This window comes from Sinohyriopsis cumingii, chromosome 10, assembly GCF_028554795.1.
Source record: "Sinohyriopsis cumingii isolate HCF-2022 chromosome 10, ASM2855479v2, whole genome shotgun sequence".
In the NCBI taxonomy this organism is placed as follows: domain Eukaryota; kingdom Metazoa; phylum Mollusca; class Bivalvia; order Unionida; family Unionidae; genus Sinohyriopsis; species Sinohyriopsis cumingii.
This window is the reverse complement of record NC_142970.1, coordinates 106,583,061-106,597,375: the sequence shown is the minus strand read 5'-3', so window position 1 is coordinate 106,597,375 and position 14,315 is coordinate 106,583,061. Positions and strand designations below refer to the sequence as shown.

General features: G+C 42.2%; 1 long non-coding RNA gene across 1 annotated transcript in view; it reads left to right on the top strand.

Moving 5' to 3' along the window:
• The window catches only part of LOC149790780 (uncharacterized), a 36,145-nt gene extending 22,256 nt beyond the window's left edge, over positions 1–13,889 (top strand). Inside the window, exon 3 of the long non-coding RNA XR_016423647.1 lies at positions 12,917–13,889. This is a non-coding gene — a long non-coding RNA (uncharacterized LOC149790780). The remainder of the gene's footprint in view (positions 1–12,916) is intronic.
• The last annotated feature ends 426 nt before the right edge of the window (positions 13,890–14,315 follow it).

Below are 14,315 nucleotides of genomic sequence, written 5' to 3'. Positions count from 1 at the left end.
ACCGTTTTTAAATTATGCTCTGTTCCAAAGTACAAGAAGACTGATTATGAGTGGATATTACATTAGGCACAAAGTTAAAAGAGGCTATTGGCCACCACCCAACGATTCCAAAAACAGTGTATATACTTATGGATACTTTACAAGAGAACATTTTGGGCTTGCCTGAAGAGTTGAGAGAAAGGATTTACCGAGAGCTGGTGAAAATACAAGTCAAACGTAAAGAACAATTGCATCCGTTACGTCACCAGATCTTTAACCACTGGTACCTGAATGGTATAAGAGAACTGATTCGTCAGAAATTGTTTCAGTGGTCAGACCTTGTTAGTAAGTTAGTGAATGAACGAAATGTTCATCATTTTGGTTACTTTGAGATTCACCTAGAGCAACACATTGAGGAAGACGAGTTAAAGGATTACCAACATATGCTACGTGGAATCTACTTAGTGGAAAAGAAAACTTCTAATCGAAGTTTGAACTGTAGGTTACAATATTCTAGATTTCCTTCTGGAGAACGAAGATATCTGGGTAGAATGTACGTGTATTGCTTCCGAAACAAAGAGAGTACAAAAACAGGAATCCATGCCACGGCTTATGTCACAATTGATTGAACAGATTCCGTGGAAGGAACTCAATGACCATATTCAAACCGTGGATCATTACCATCGATTATTACAAGATCTGTATCCATTCAATTTGGGACGACAAGTGGTGTGTGTCTTAGTGACTTGTTTTCTGGGATTTCGTTTACCAGCCGATTCCTTGTGGACTCTTTACGATCAGTACTTACCACCTCAATGGCCTTAAATGGTCACGAAAAACTCCTTTTGCTCAAAGCCTTGCGTTTTCATCTGGATACTTCTCGACCTCTGCGGGAAAAAAAGATTCGTCAACTTTTAGCTACCCAAGACGTGTATGACGATGTGTGTGTAGCTTGTGACTTACACCCCCATTGGACAGATGTCCGTGCCTGGAAAGAATGGGATTTTGAGGTTTGGACCCAAGAAGTGGCCCAGTATGCACGAGAATTGTTCAAGGAAAAAAGTTACTTTTCAACCCGTGTTAGTGACGGTGCCAGAAGAACCCATCACCCAGGACGGGACTGTCGTGGACAGGCCTGAAAGACCCTTTCGGGAGGACACTTGTGTGACCTTACTACCCCTACTATAGAACTGGTTAGAACATTACCCAAAACATGTTGTTGTACAGACACTTGTGTTTATTCCACGTTATTGGTTATCATGTGCCTTTTATTGTTGTACTTAAGCCTTTGGCTTTTATGTATTTTTGTCTTTCGTATTCATGTTTGAAAAAAAAAAACATTCAATAAACGTGTTCTGAAAAAAGTATATAAACTCTTGTCTTGTTTCTTTTCGTGTCACAAGTGACATTTCTCACACTATGGCCACCTCAGCGGATCGTGTGGTGTTACAAAGAGTGGCAAGGCGATTCCATCGTGTTTCTGGAAGGCATTCCTAAAGAAGACGACGGCATCGTCTCTGACTCCCGTCAAACCCATTTGGTCATTTTCGACGACATGTTAGGAGAAGACGAAGAAGAAATTAAACTGTTGTTCACGTGCAAAGGGCATCACCGTAATGCCAGTGTCGTTTACATCACCCAAAATTTGTTTCAACAAAGTAAAGCCCATCGCACCATCAGTCTCAATGCGCATTACGTGGTCTTGTTTAAAAGCCCTCGAGATAAATCGCAAGTGCAAGTCTTAGCTAAACAGTTAGGAACGCCTTGGCTGACTCAGGCGTACGACGATGCCACTCAAACTCCACACGCCTATTTACTCGTCGATTTAAAACCTACGACCCCCGAGGATTTGCGATTTCGTACCCACTTGTTTCACCACTGGTGCCAAGACGGAGGGCCTGTCCTGTACACGTCTACGTCCTCGACTTCATTTCACTCCACATAAAAAAAATCTATAAAAACCTCAGACCCTTTTTCGTCTGTCTCACACAGTGTGAACATGACGTCCCTTCAGTCGCATCTTCCCGTCAAATTGATTCGTGCCTTGTATGGCATCAGTCGAGAAAAAAATCCACAAATACGAGCTCGTGTCTTAGAAGCTAGTCTCAAAGAAGTCTTACGATGGTTCACGGTGACGGCACGTCAAATGCTCCAAGGAATCATTCAGATTCCTCATCAAACCAAACGCTTTTTCGATTGAAACAAAGTCGCTTTGGTCCAACTGGCCGATCCCCGCATCGACACTCAAACCAAAAAACAAATCATTTTGAAACCTGGAGGGATGGGTACTCTAGGAGGGGTCATCATTCGCTCTCTCTTAAGATGGGATCCTAATGCCCCCAAAGTTATCCCCAAGAAAAAAGTCCAACGAAGCCCCAAGAAGAAAAAGAAAAAGACCAGGTCCCCAAGAAGAAAAAGAAAATCTTCTCCAGTGGCGGGACCCTCCTCTGACCAGTCACCACCCCGGACAAAGAAAAGAAGCCCCCAAAAAAAGAAAAGTCCACAGAAGAAAACTAGTCGCAAGAGAGGTACTTCTTCGGCCAGGACGCAACCTTACACTCGCAAACCACGACCTGCCACGGCAGTGACACGTTCACCGGCAGCCTCACGTGCATCCACTTCTCCGTTGATGACACCAAGAACTGAAGAGTACTTGGAGACGCTGATCACACCAAGAACTTCTCCGTTGATGACCCCAAAAAGAACTTCCCCAGTGGCAGGACCCTCCAATTTAGCGGCAGTGGCTGCTGCTCACAAAGTACCTTCTCCTAAAAATCAAAGTCCATGAAAGATCGGGCATGTTACAAAGTTTACTGGATTTGTCCAAGCAAGAACTGGCTCGATTTAGTCCGTTACGTACCCCTGCACGACGTGTCATGCCTGTCCTCAAACTGATACGACGTAAAGACAATCAGTGGCGACGCGTTCTAGTATAAAAAAGGTGTGTGACCAAGTCGGGGGTATCAGTGTTTTTTGGTGCTCCTGAAGACTCAAAGATGTCACCCTCCAGAAAACCCCAAGGAAAGAAAAGGAAAGGACTACCACCACGTTTAGTCAAACATGGGGACATGTTATCTGTCCTGTCCAAAGCTTCTCCACCCCTATGAAAAAAACTCATTCAATCGGCCTCCAAAGAGGTCATCGATACCGTGTGCGAATGTTGTTTGAACGTCTTGAAAGGCACGATCCCTTTGTCCAAACACCAGAAACAATGATTAGGCAAACATCGTCACGTTCTTCGCCAAATGGTTCAAAAGAAAATTCCCATTCGTCAAAAAAAGAAGATGTTGGTCCAACGTGGAGGTATTTTACCCCTCTTGTTAGGTCCCATACTGAAAGGAGTCTTGGGAACCATGTTGGGAGGACTGGTGGGAGCAAGATAAAAAGGCCCTCGGAAGTCCCAAGATCTCAGAATCGACCCCTGACAACCCCATGGAAGGACGAAAACTAGCTTTAGTGCCTTACAAACGATGGACGGAATACCATCGGTGGCAAGAACAACGCACCCCGCATTTACCTCTCAATCCCAATTTGAGCGAGATGTCCCAGTTACAACACGAATTGCAGTCCTTGATGGATCGCCAAGATTTGTCCGAAACAGAAAAATCGCAAAAGTACGGTCAACTCTTGCAACGACTGCAACTCTTTCACCAGAAAGCTTTAGACGAAACAGCTCTACCCACTTTGAAAGATTTTAAGACCTTGATGAAAAGTCCAGCACCGTCACCAGTACCAGTACCAGTACCAGTACCACCACTACCAGTGACGAAGACAGAAAAAGGAAAAGGAGAAGAAGAAGAAGAAGGGTTTCAAACTCCACCAGAAAAACTACGCAAGTTAACAACACCACCTACCTCCAGAATTGGATGGATTAAAATGATGATGACCACCCCTTCTTGATCACAAGAGAAAAAGAAAGTGAAGACAGAAGTGAAACAAGAACCGATATCCCCCGCTCAGACATCCTCCTCTTCAACACCTATTGCCGGTCGCACACGCAAAGCATTGCAATCCAAGAAAATACCCCAAGAGAAAAAGAGTAGCATCCTCCAAGAGTGGGTGCCTTATTAACACACAAACACAAAAAATGGAAAAAGTCTTAGCCAGCATTTACTACGATCCCTCGCATCCTGCAGGTTACGCAGGAGTTCAAAAATTGTATCGTGCTGCCAAAACGCGACTGAAAAGTCTCCGTTTACCTCAAGTGCAACGATGGTTACAAGAACAAGCTACCTACACTTTACACAAACCCATTCGACGCAAGTTTGCCAGAAGTCGCACCCGAGTGGAAGGCATCGATCATCAATGGCAAGCCGATTTAGCCGATGTCTCTCATTTGGCCAGCTACAATCGTGGCTACCAATATTTGTTTTGTGTCATCGACGTCTTTTCCAAATTTGCTTGGGTCGTGCCCTTGACTTCCAAATCGAGCAGCGAGTTAGTGCGAGCCCTGCAACGGGTGTTGAAACAAAGCGGTCGTCACCCTCTTCGATGGCAAACGGACAAAGGTACCGAATTTCTGAACCAAGCTTTCCAAAAAGAATTAAAGAAACGTGACATTCATTTCTTTACCACCGAGAATCCCGAAACCAAAGCCAGCATCGTGGAACGTTTTCAACGCACTTTGAAAGAACGCATGTGGAAATATTTTACGCATCACCACACTCTGAAGTACATCGACATCTTATCGCACCTAGTGCAAGCGTACAATCAATCTTACCATCGAAGCATCGGACGTGCCCCGCAAGACGTGACTCCCGACAAAGATGTGGTGGTGTTTGAGCACCTGTTTGGTACGTCCCCGACGAGGGCTGGCCCCAAGAAAAGTGGAGAGTTGACCGTAGGAGATTGGGTGCGCATTGGCAAAACCAAACGCACTTTCGACAAAGGTTACTTACCTAACTGGACGACCGAATTGTTTCGTGCCACTGGACGAGTGAATGGCCGTCATCCTACCGTCTATAAATTGGAAGACATGAATGGAGAAGTGCTCAAAGGAACGTTTTATTTGCCCGAGTCACAACGTGTCACCAAAAAAGAAGACGACGTGTACGACATCGAAAGCATTCTCGAACGCAGAACCCGTAAAGTGGGTAAACGACGTGTCAAAGAAGTCAAAGTACGTTGGAAAGGATATCCACCCAGTTTTGATTCTTGGATCGACGCTTCGCAAGTCATCGACTATAAAAAGAAGTGACCATCATGTCCTTTCACACAGCAGACGCAGCTACGTCGACCACTCCTCCTTCACCTAGTTCTTCTGTGCAAGATTTACAAAAACAACCCTTGTGGGTGTGGTGCGGAGAACGTGTGCCTAAAACGCAAATCGTCTTTTTCTGCCAAATCTTCGTGGTGTATTGTGTCATCGGGGCAGCCATTGCCAATTTGAGTTTGCAACAAGGAGACAAACAATTGTGGACCATTTTATTGAGCAGTTGCATCGGTTACCTGCTTCCTAATCCCTCCCTGAAATTCTCTTCCAACGGGAACCACGGGAACCTTGTGTCCAGTGCCAGTGTCAGTCACCACTCCAACCGCAATCAGAACCCCATTTTGGGCGGAGACACGCCTCTGACGTCCAGTAATAACCCCTCGGACAGCCACAGAACTCTGGAATTATGAGTCACTAAAACCAATTGTACTTAACCTTACCCAGTGACAGTTCCATGGAGGTGTTTCCCCACAACACGTTGTGCTGTTACACGGCCAAATTACCTCAAGCCATCCCGTTAGATCACGAAGCCCATTGGGAAGTGGCTTTAGTGGAAATCATTCACCCGACCCAAGTCCTCAATGTCCTTGCCAATCAAAACGTTTTTCATGTGGAAGTTCATGACGAGCAAGTGCAACAGAACTTGAATAATGTCAAATATGACAAGAAAACCTATAATGACAAAACTCGAACGTGGACCTACCACTTGTTTATTCCCCCAGACTATTATTTTAGTGGTCAACATTTGGTCAGCACCATAGCCACCAGGTTTAATGGCGTGTTTCTGAGAGCTTTGGAGGATGTCAAAAAAGGTGTCATCACCCTGGAGTACCACAAAACAGCTCGCCGCTTCCTGATGAAATTTCCTGAGGGGCGTAAAATGATGTCTTTCTTATTTTGTCCTGAATTGTTTGACATGTTGGGCGGAGACATGGAGATGAGAAAGAAATTTGAGCAAACAGGTGAGGTAGCAATCATTTACGACAACGAGTCTTTTAGCAAGTTCTTTCGTACCCCGGTAGAACTGAATCAAGGACTGAATTTGATGTTCGTGTATTCCGATGTGGTGGAATACAACGTGGTGGGACACACCTCCGTACCGTTACTGCGTGTCATTCCTTTCAAAGTGGATTCTGCCACGAACGCTGACGAGGAAGGTGGAAACACTTACTACGTCCACCGCGAATTTGTCCATCCTCACTATTTGCCGGTCAGCAAGTCGTATTTGGACACGGTCAACATTACTATAAAAGGAGATTTGGGACAAAATATTCCATTCACCAAAGGAAAAGTCACGGTGAAACTCCATTTTCGAAAACGGTTCTCTCACGACTCTTAAGTCATGTATCCAGTGTACCGAGGGGTTGCACGACAGCGAGGACACGGTTTAGGAGACATGTTAAAATCCGCCTTTCGTTCGGTGGCCCCAGTATTGAAACCGATGGTGACACGCGGATTGCACGCCTTGAAAGATGCGGCACTGACGCAAGGCAAAGAATTTCTCCAAAATGTCATCATCGACAAACAAAACCCTAAAGAAGCCTTCATGAGGGCTGGCAAAAATGTCTTGCTGCAAACGGGTAAAGACATTTTAGGCCGACGAGACACACCTATAAACGCCCTGCACGCTACCGAATCAGGCATTCAGCAAGGACAAGGCAGAAAGAGACGACGCAGAAAACACCCTTTCACCAGACTTCAAGCTAGAAAGGCCAAGAAAAGAAGAACCGTTCGACACTTAGACGTTTTCGATTATTGAAAAAGAGACAAAAAAGAATGATGCACCGAGAGTCTTGCGCTTGTTCCAAGACGGAACTGGATATGTTTGCCATGCCCCCCACCATGATGACGATGCAAGAATCCCAGTGGGTGGAATTTCACCCCGTCTCCTCACTGGCCGATTCCGCTGCAATTGAGTTTGAAATCAAAGGACAGCCCGAAGATTACATCAATCTGAATAGCAGTTACTTGTACTTGAAAGTCAAAGTTCTAGATAAGGATGGTAATGGAGTAGAAGACACTGAGAATATAGCTCCCGTCAACAATTTCATGCATTCCTTGTTCAGCTCAGTGGACTTGTACTTGAACAACAAACTGGTCAGCAGCAGCATGGATACTTACCCTTATCGTGCCTACCTGGAAAATTTCTTGACATACGGAATAGATGCCAAGAATACTCATCTCAATGCCTGCGTGCTGTGGGAACCTGACGAAGCGGAGAAGTTCGACCTTATAGATGGAACCAATAACGGCTTTGAGGAAAGAGAAAGCAAAATCTTAAATAAGAAGAGTTTAGAACTGATGGATCGTTTGCATTTGGACATGTGGTTGCAAGAGAAATATTTGCTGAACGGTGTCAATGTCCGCTTGAGACTGAATCGTAGCAGTACCGCTTTCCATTTGTTGGCTGATGGTGATGCTATTAAGAATGGCAATCCTAAAAGCAAAATCGAGGAGGCCAAACTCTACGTACGACGCGTGGAAGTGTTACGCAAAGTGGGAAACGACATCAGTCAAACGTTGAGCAGAACAACCGCCAAGTATCCCATCCGACGCGTGGAAGTGAAAACGTTCACCATTCCCGCTAACCATCATTCCATGATCGAAGATCATCTGTTCCAAGGACAGTTACCCAAACGTTTAATCCTTGGTATGGTCGAGAATGAAGCCTTCAACGGAGCCTTCAATAAAAATCCTTTCAACTTTCATCACTTCAACGTGAAGAAAATCGAAGTCAGTCGCGATGCCAAGACCTTGTGTACCCGACCTTTCGAACCTGACTTTACCAACAAAAATTACTTGAGATCGTACTTGTCCCTGTACGAAGCCACTGGTCAGTTAGGAACCAACACCAGTCACGGTATTACGTACGAGGATTGCACAGGAGGCTATGCTTTGTGGGCTTTCGATTTCACTCCAGACCAGGGCAGCGACGAGGGACATTTCGACCCTATAAAATCTGGCCAGATTCGTGTGGAACTTCAGTTCGCAGAACCACTGGACAAGACAGTGAACTTCCTCCTGTATGCAGAATTCGATAATACCATAGAAATCAACAGTTTGAGAGAAGTCATTCTAGATTACTAGAAACCATGGAAGACTGTTATCCCTCTTTACCTAGTGGAGAAACTTTAAAGATGGAATGTAAGGAGACCGTGGAAGGAGAAAAATCTCAAGACAAAGACGAAGAAGATATCATGATGAAGTCAAGATGGCCAGAACAAGAAGCCCATTTAGTCTGCTGTTTTGCCAAACACTTGGCCGAAAAAATGACGGAATTGCTCAAGAAAGATTGCTATGGATGTCAAAACGATCATCCCAGTCAAATTCAACACGATAAATGTCTCATGTTGAGTCAAGAAGAAAAATTGGACGAGTATCTGGACGAGGCTTGGAGTCTCATCTCGGACGAAGACATGTGGCACCAGTGGTATAAAGACTTGCGTGAACATTCTTGTCCACCATTAACCACTCCAGAAATCCATCGTATCAAAGCTCTCCTGAATCAAAGTGAGGAGACGAAACGAAGAAACGGTTATTTGTCAGACATTTTCAAGCAAAAAGTCAGGATCGAATTGACGACTTATTATTACCTGTGAAGAAGAAGAAAACCACACACAAAACAATGGATACCTGGGAACTTTATTACCTTTTGAACCACAGTTCGTATACGGCTTCTTGGAATCCTGTCGTCTGTGCTAAAGATGAACTCCCTCATCGCAAACCTAAAGACCATCTAGCTTACGTGATCAACACGGACGACAGTCATCTCCCAGGAACCCACTGGGTAGCCGTCTACTTTCCTCAAGAAGGATGTGTGGATTATTTCGATTCGTACGGACTGCCCCCTTTGGAAGACGATATCATTGACTTTATGAGAAGAAATGCTCAAACCACCCGATTCAATAATGTGAAATTACAAGGCACAGATTCCTTGGTGTGTGGACAATATTGCGTGTATTTTCTGCATCATCGCAGCCTGGGCTATTCCTTAGAACATTTAGTGACTCATTTTGATCCTCGTTCTTCTTCAAGAAACGATGTGAAAGTAGATCGATGGTTTTGTGACAATTATGCTTATCTTTTTTCTCAAGCTAGGAAACGTAGTGTCCATCAATGGCCTAATGATTTCCAACAGTGGAAATCACAATTTCATTCACAACGTTGCCAACCCTGTTTAAAGTAGAGTGTAAATTGAAAAAATGTTTGTCATTTGAAAAAATTGTTTGATGTTATGATGTTGGATTATTGTTAAAAATGTTAGAGTTGTTGTTTAGTGTTAAGTGATTTTTGAATAAAAAAATGTTGTGTTTTGAAAAAAATGCCTTTGTCTTTTGTTTAGCTATAAGAATGTTTGATTGATGCTCTTTCATTTCTTACTATCCCTCTCATGACACTCACTGAACGTTGCGGCTCGAAAACCGTGTGGGGGATGTTTTCCTTCACGTCCGCGCTTTGACTTTAAGAACCGGGGCAGTTTCCAGTCTAACCATCCATTGTCGACTCATCCTCCTAGATGTGCTCCAAACTAGCTAAGCTCAACGAAGCCTACGTGAATTTGCATAGGGTCAGACACAGTCTGATGCCGAAGCCAGAAGAAATAGAGAATGTGAGAATGCTAAAAGTTACTGAAGACCTGATAGAAGAGCTCTTCAGAGAAGAAGTGAACAGGGAGAAAGAAGAATGGACAGAGAAGTACAGACTTCAGAGACAGCAGCAGCAGCAACAGCAACAACAACAACAACAACAACAACAACAACAACAACAACAACAGCAGCAGCAACCTGAAGCTGACAGAGGCTTTGTCGATTGTCGTATCGACACCAAAGAGTTCTTCTTCTCTTTCCGAAGAAGCAGACCTATCGCCAGAAAGTCTATCCTCAGAGGACATCGCATTCTTAGAAACTAAAAAAGATTGCCATTGCAAACAAAAAAAAAAAACAGCCCTTTTCAGGGCTACCCCAATACTCTAGAAAAGAAATAACCATCAATTTGCCAATGTGTGTAGGTAGAGTAGTGTGAATATAAACACTAACTCTTTTTTAAAAAAATGTGAGGGTATGTGTTTGTGTATAGGATTATGTGTTTGTAAGTGCTCACGTACGTTGGTGTGAATAGTAGATTAAAATAATGTTTTTTTTGGTGTTTGAGGTGTAGATGTGGGGTTAAATTGGATTGCTTTGCGTATGTAAGTAGTCTATTGAAGTGATTTATAAAAAATTTTAAAATAGTAATGGGTTAGCATAAAAAAGTGAGTGAGTGCTTCTTTTAGGTCCGCGCGTTGTTGTTTTTGGTCATGATCTAGGTAAGATCAATTTTATGTTTTTAGGGGGATGTTTTCCTTCACGTCCGCGCTTTCAGTATAAATTGAAACTCGTTCGGCAGTCTAGCTACCCTTGTTGATTGATCAACACCAAAAATGAACACGAGATTGGCGAAACTGTTGGAACTTCATGTGCATCTGGAATATGCCAGGCGCATACTAAATGAACTGGCCGCGGAAGCCATTGTGGAAGAGGGAAGGATAAGAGAGGAGGAGGAAAGAAGAAATAAAGAAGAGGAGGAGAGAAGATACAAAGAAGAGGAGGAGGAAAAGGAGAGAAGAAGAAATTTCAGAATCCCAGAAACCGAAAATTGGGATTCTGAAGCCACATATCCTGCCTCTGCTCTCTCCCCCAAAAAAGTAAAAAGTAACTGGGGAACAAGATGTGTATGTGGCGCCAGGCCTGGAAGGTGCCACCATTAACCAGGTGTCCATGAAGTTCCAAAAAAAACAGCCCTTTTCAGGGCTACACAATACTCAAGAAAAGAAATAACTATCAATTTGCCAATGTGTGTAGGTAGAGTAGTGTGAATGTAAACACTAACTCTTTATTAATAGTGCGAGTGTTTGTGTTTGTGTTTGTAACTGCTCAAGTAAAGTTTGTGTGAATAGTAGTTTCTTTATTGTTTCTTAGCGTATTTGGAGAGTATAGTTTGGGTTTTATTATATGAAATGAGAAAAGTGGGGGATGTTTTCCTTCACGTCCGCGAGTTGTTTGGTCATGATCTAGGTAAGATCAATTTTATGTTTTTAGGGGGATGTTTTCCATCACGTCCGCTCTTTCACTATAAGAACCCACCACGTTCGTCGTTCGAACCATTCTACGGAATAATAAAAACGAAGATGGTGGTTGCAAGTGACTTGTTCAACAATTTGGTACATATATACAACTGGATAATGGATGGTATCTATGTAGTGGAGAGACTAGAAAAAGAATGGAAGATAGCAGAGTACCTGGACTACGCTAAATGTCTAAACATAGCAAAAGAAGTGATAGCAGGAATGATAGAAGAGGAGGAAAAGAGATTGAGAGGTATGATAAATCCCACCTATGTCAGAGTGGGAAGCCTAAAGGAAGCACTTGACAATGCAAGCAAAGTCAGGTGCTTTCTTGAAAAAATGTCACATGGGACAGAGTGCTCTTATGTGGAGAGAGGTCAGGAAAGACTGAGGAAAGGAGAGGAGTTGATGAGAAAAGTGATGGAGGTAGAGGTAATGAAGATTAAAGAGAGATGGTATAAAGAAAGAAAAGATCAGGAAAACAAAAAGAAACAGGCTGATTTTGAAAGGCTAAATCAGAATTGGATCAAAGTCCAGGAAAAGTTTAGAGCCTTGGGCCATCCAGACTGGATGCCAGAAAAGGAGAAAAAGAAGACAGGAATAGTGACAAAAGTGAGAAGATGGATGAAGAAGTGGAAGTGTTAGAAGAAGAAGAAACTCAAAGGCCCTTTTCAGGGCCACCCATATTTCTCGAAAAGAGAATGACTTTTCAATTGCCTACCCATTTTTTAAAAAAAAAAAAATCCCATGTTCAATTCCCCTTGTCCCTAGACAAGTCCAAACTCTATTCCCCCATGTTAATTTCCCTTGTCGCTAGACAGACCCACACTATAGTTCCATGTTAAATTCCCCTTGTCGCTAGAGTGACCCACGATTTATTCCCATGTTAATTTCCCTTGTCGCTAATCTGACCCACGATTTTTCGCTATGTTAAATTTCCATTGGCGCTAATCTGACCCAGGGGGGACTGTAATGCTAATTCCCATTCTCGCTAATGTGCCCCTATTTACTACTATCGTGCAGTGTCAGTGACTGATCTTAGGTGACCTGTTTCTATCCGATATTCGCTGATGATCATATATATTTTATTCTACGACAAGTGGTAAAAGCTTTCTAACCAAACCCTGGAGTAAATGATACTAAAAAGTGTTTAATCAGTGATATTAACTTGCCGCAAATTCATACTCATATTTTGAAACCAACGGTGAAATCGGGGATGAATGTGTTGATAGCAAATCGAAATTATGTTACAATCAAAATGTTAGTGGAGCATCTGTTACCGAGAGAGATTGCATGCCTAAAATTGCTGCATAATTCACCCGTGAATGCAGAAATAAACAAAATAAATCAACAAAGTCATAATAGGAAACTCACTATTATTAGACTCTTTTGCTTATAAATTTTACGTTATGAGAATATTCGCTGATGATTGCATCCAGGAATGCGGACCCAGGTTACATGCATTACATAACCGTCCAATATCCACTACATTTCATCTGAGATTTCGTAGGTTTTAACAAGTTTCTTTCATGCATTAATAGGAACATGAAACCACATTTAAGAAAGTAAAAACACTTGCACCAAATCTTTGCAACATGCCAAGTTTACATTATTACTTTCAGATAGAACAAACGAGCATGCCCAGGTATCTACAACTATATGTTCCTGACCTTTCCCCGACACTAATCGAGGAATTCAGAGGACGCTTTAGGTCTCTGGAGATTTGCATAGACAACAAAACTTCGGAGGCATTGTCACATATTGATAGCTATTTTGCCACCGGCGGATTGTTCATCGATGGGCGTCCACGAGACGTTGTACCTCGTTCAGGCTCTCTTTACTTTTTAGCCAACACATCTTATTTCACAGGTGTAAGTGGTGGATGGAAGTTTAAAGTAGTTGGAAAAGATTTATATCTGTATATCGGTTTCAGCAATCCATTATTCGGAAGCTACAAAACTTTTGTGAGCCTTAAAGAAAATGGAAGTATACCTGCAGAATGGCCCTATAATATGTCAGAGGACAGTTCAGTGAAAACTGTTGAATGCGGTGATTATATCGTCGAGGTTAAATTTACCTATCCACACTATTCTACTTACCGAAGAATACACTGCAAGATATACTACAAGGAAAATATTGTCTGATCACTGTTGGCCGATAACTCTTATAGGCGGACATGATTAAGTTTTAGTCTGAACTTTGAAATAATGGAAAGGCATTTATTTTGGACGAATAGAATTACATATCTCTTGTTTGTAAATATCAACCGCCAGATTCCTTAGTTTTAATTATAGGTTTAAAGATAAAGGTAAAAAGGGTGTTATTTAATTATTTGTCCAGATATATCCATGATGTAATTATCATGACTGATATGTGTGTTTTGCTATGGTTTGAATCAGATAAGGACCTGAGTTACAACGTCAATGCTCATGTATTGATCAAGGGGCAATTGTACCAAGCTGGGTAATTACTAATGTGTATGCAGTACTTGATTTATTTAAAACAAGTTTTAATCAGAGAGCAATAAAAAAGTACGTGGTGAGTGCTGTGTTTTACATTGATAGTTTTGAGAAAAATAAATCATCAATTTATTTATTTGTACTCTTTTTATATACGTTAAATGTTCACAAAATTGATTATTTCGTTGTCACTAGTCCTCTATACCCAGGTAAAATTTGCTGAATAATATTCTTAAATAAACCTTGTTTTTAAAGGAAATTTATTTAAAAGTAAGGAGTGAAGTTGAGACCATTTACGCATATATTTGTTTCTAATCGATATCATATTTCAATATTTATTTCTTATTTGTCAAGACTTACATAAAATTCTAAATATTCTCATTATCATGTCTACTGCAATAGTAAATGCTAGACTGAACCTGACCAGACGGAAATGACACATACAATAGATGACGAAAATGTTGGAAAAGTAGATTGCACATCGCTAGTTTTATTTATTTAATCCAGACCACCGACTCTGAAAAATGTTCTCTTATAATGTTGCCCTCTCCCAAGAATTCGG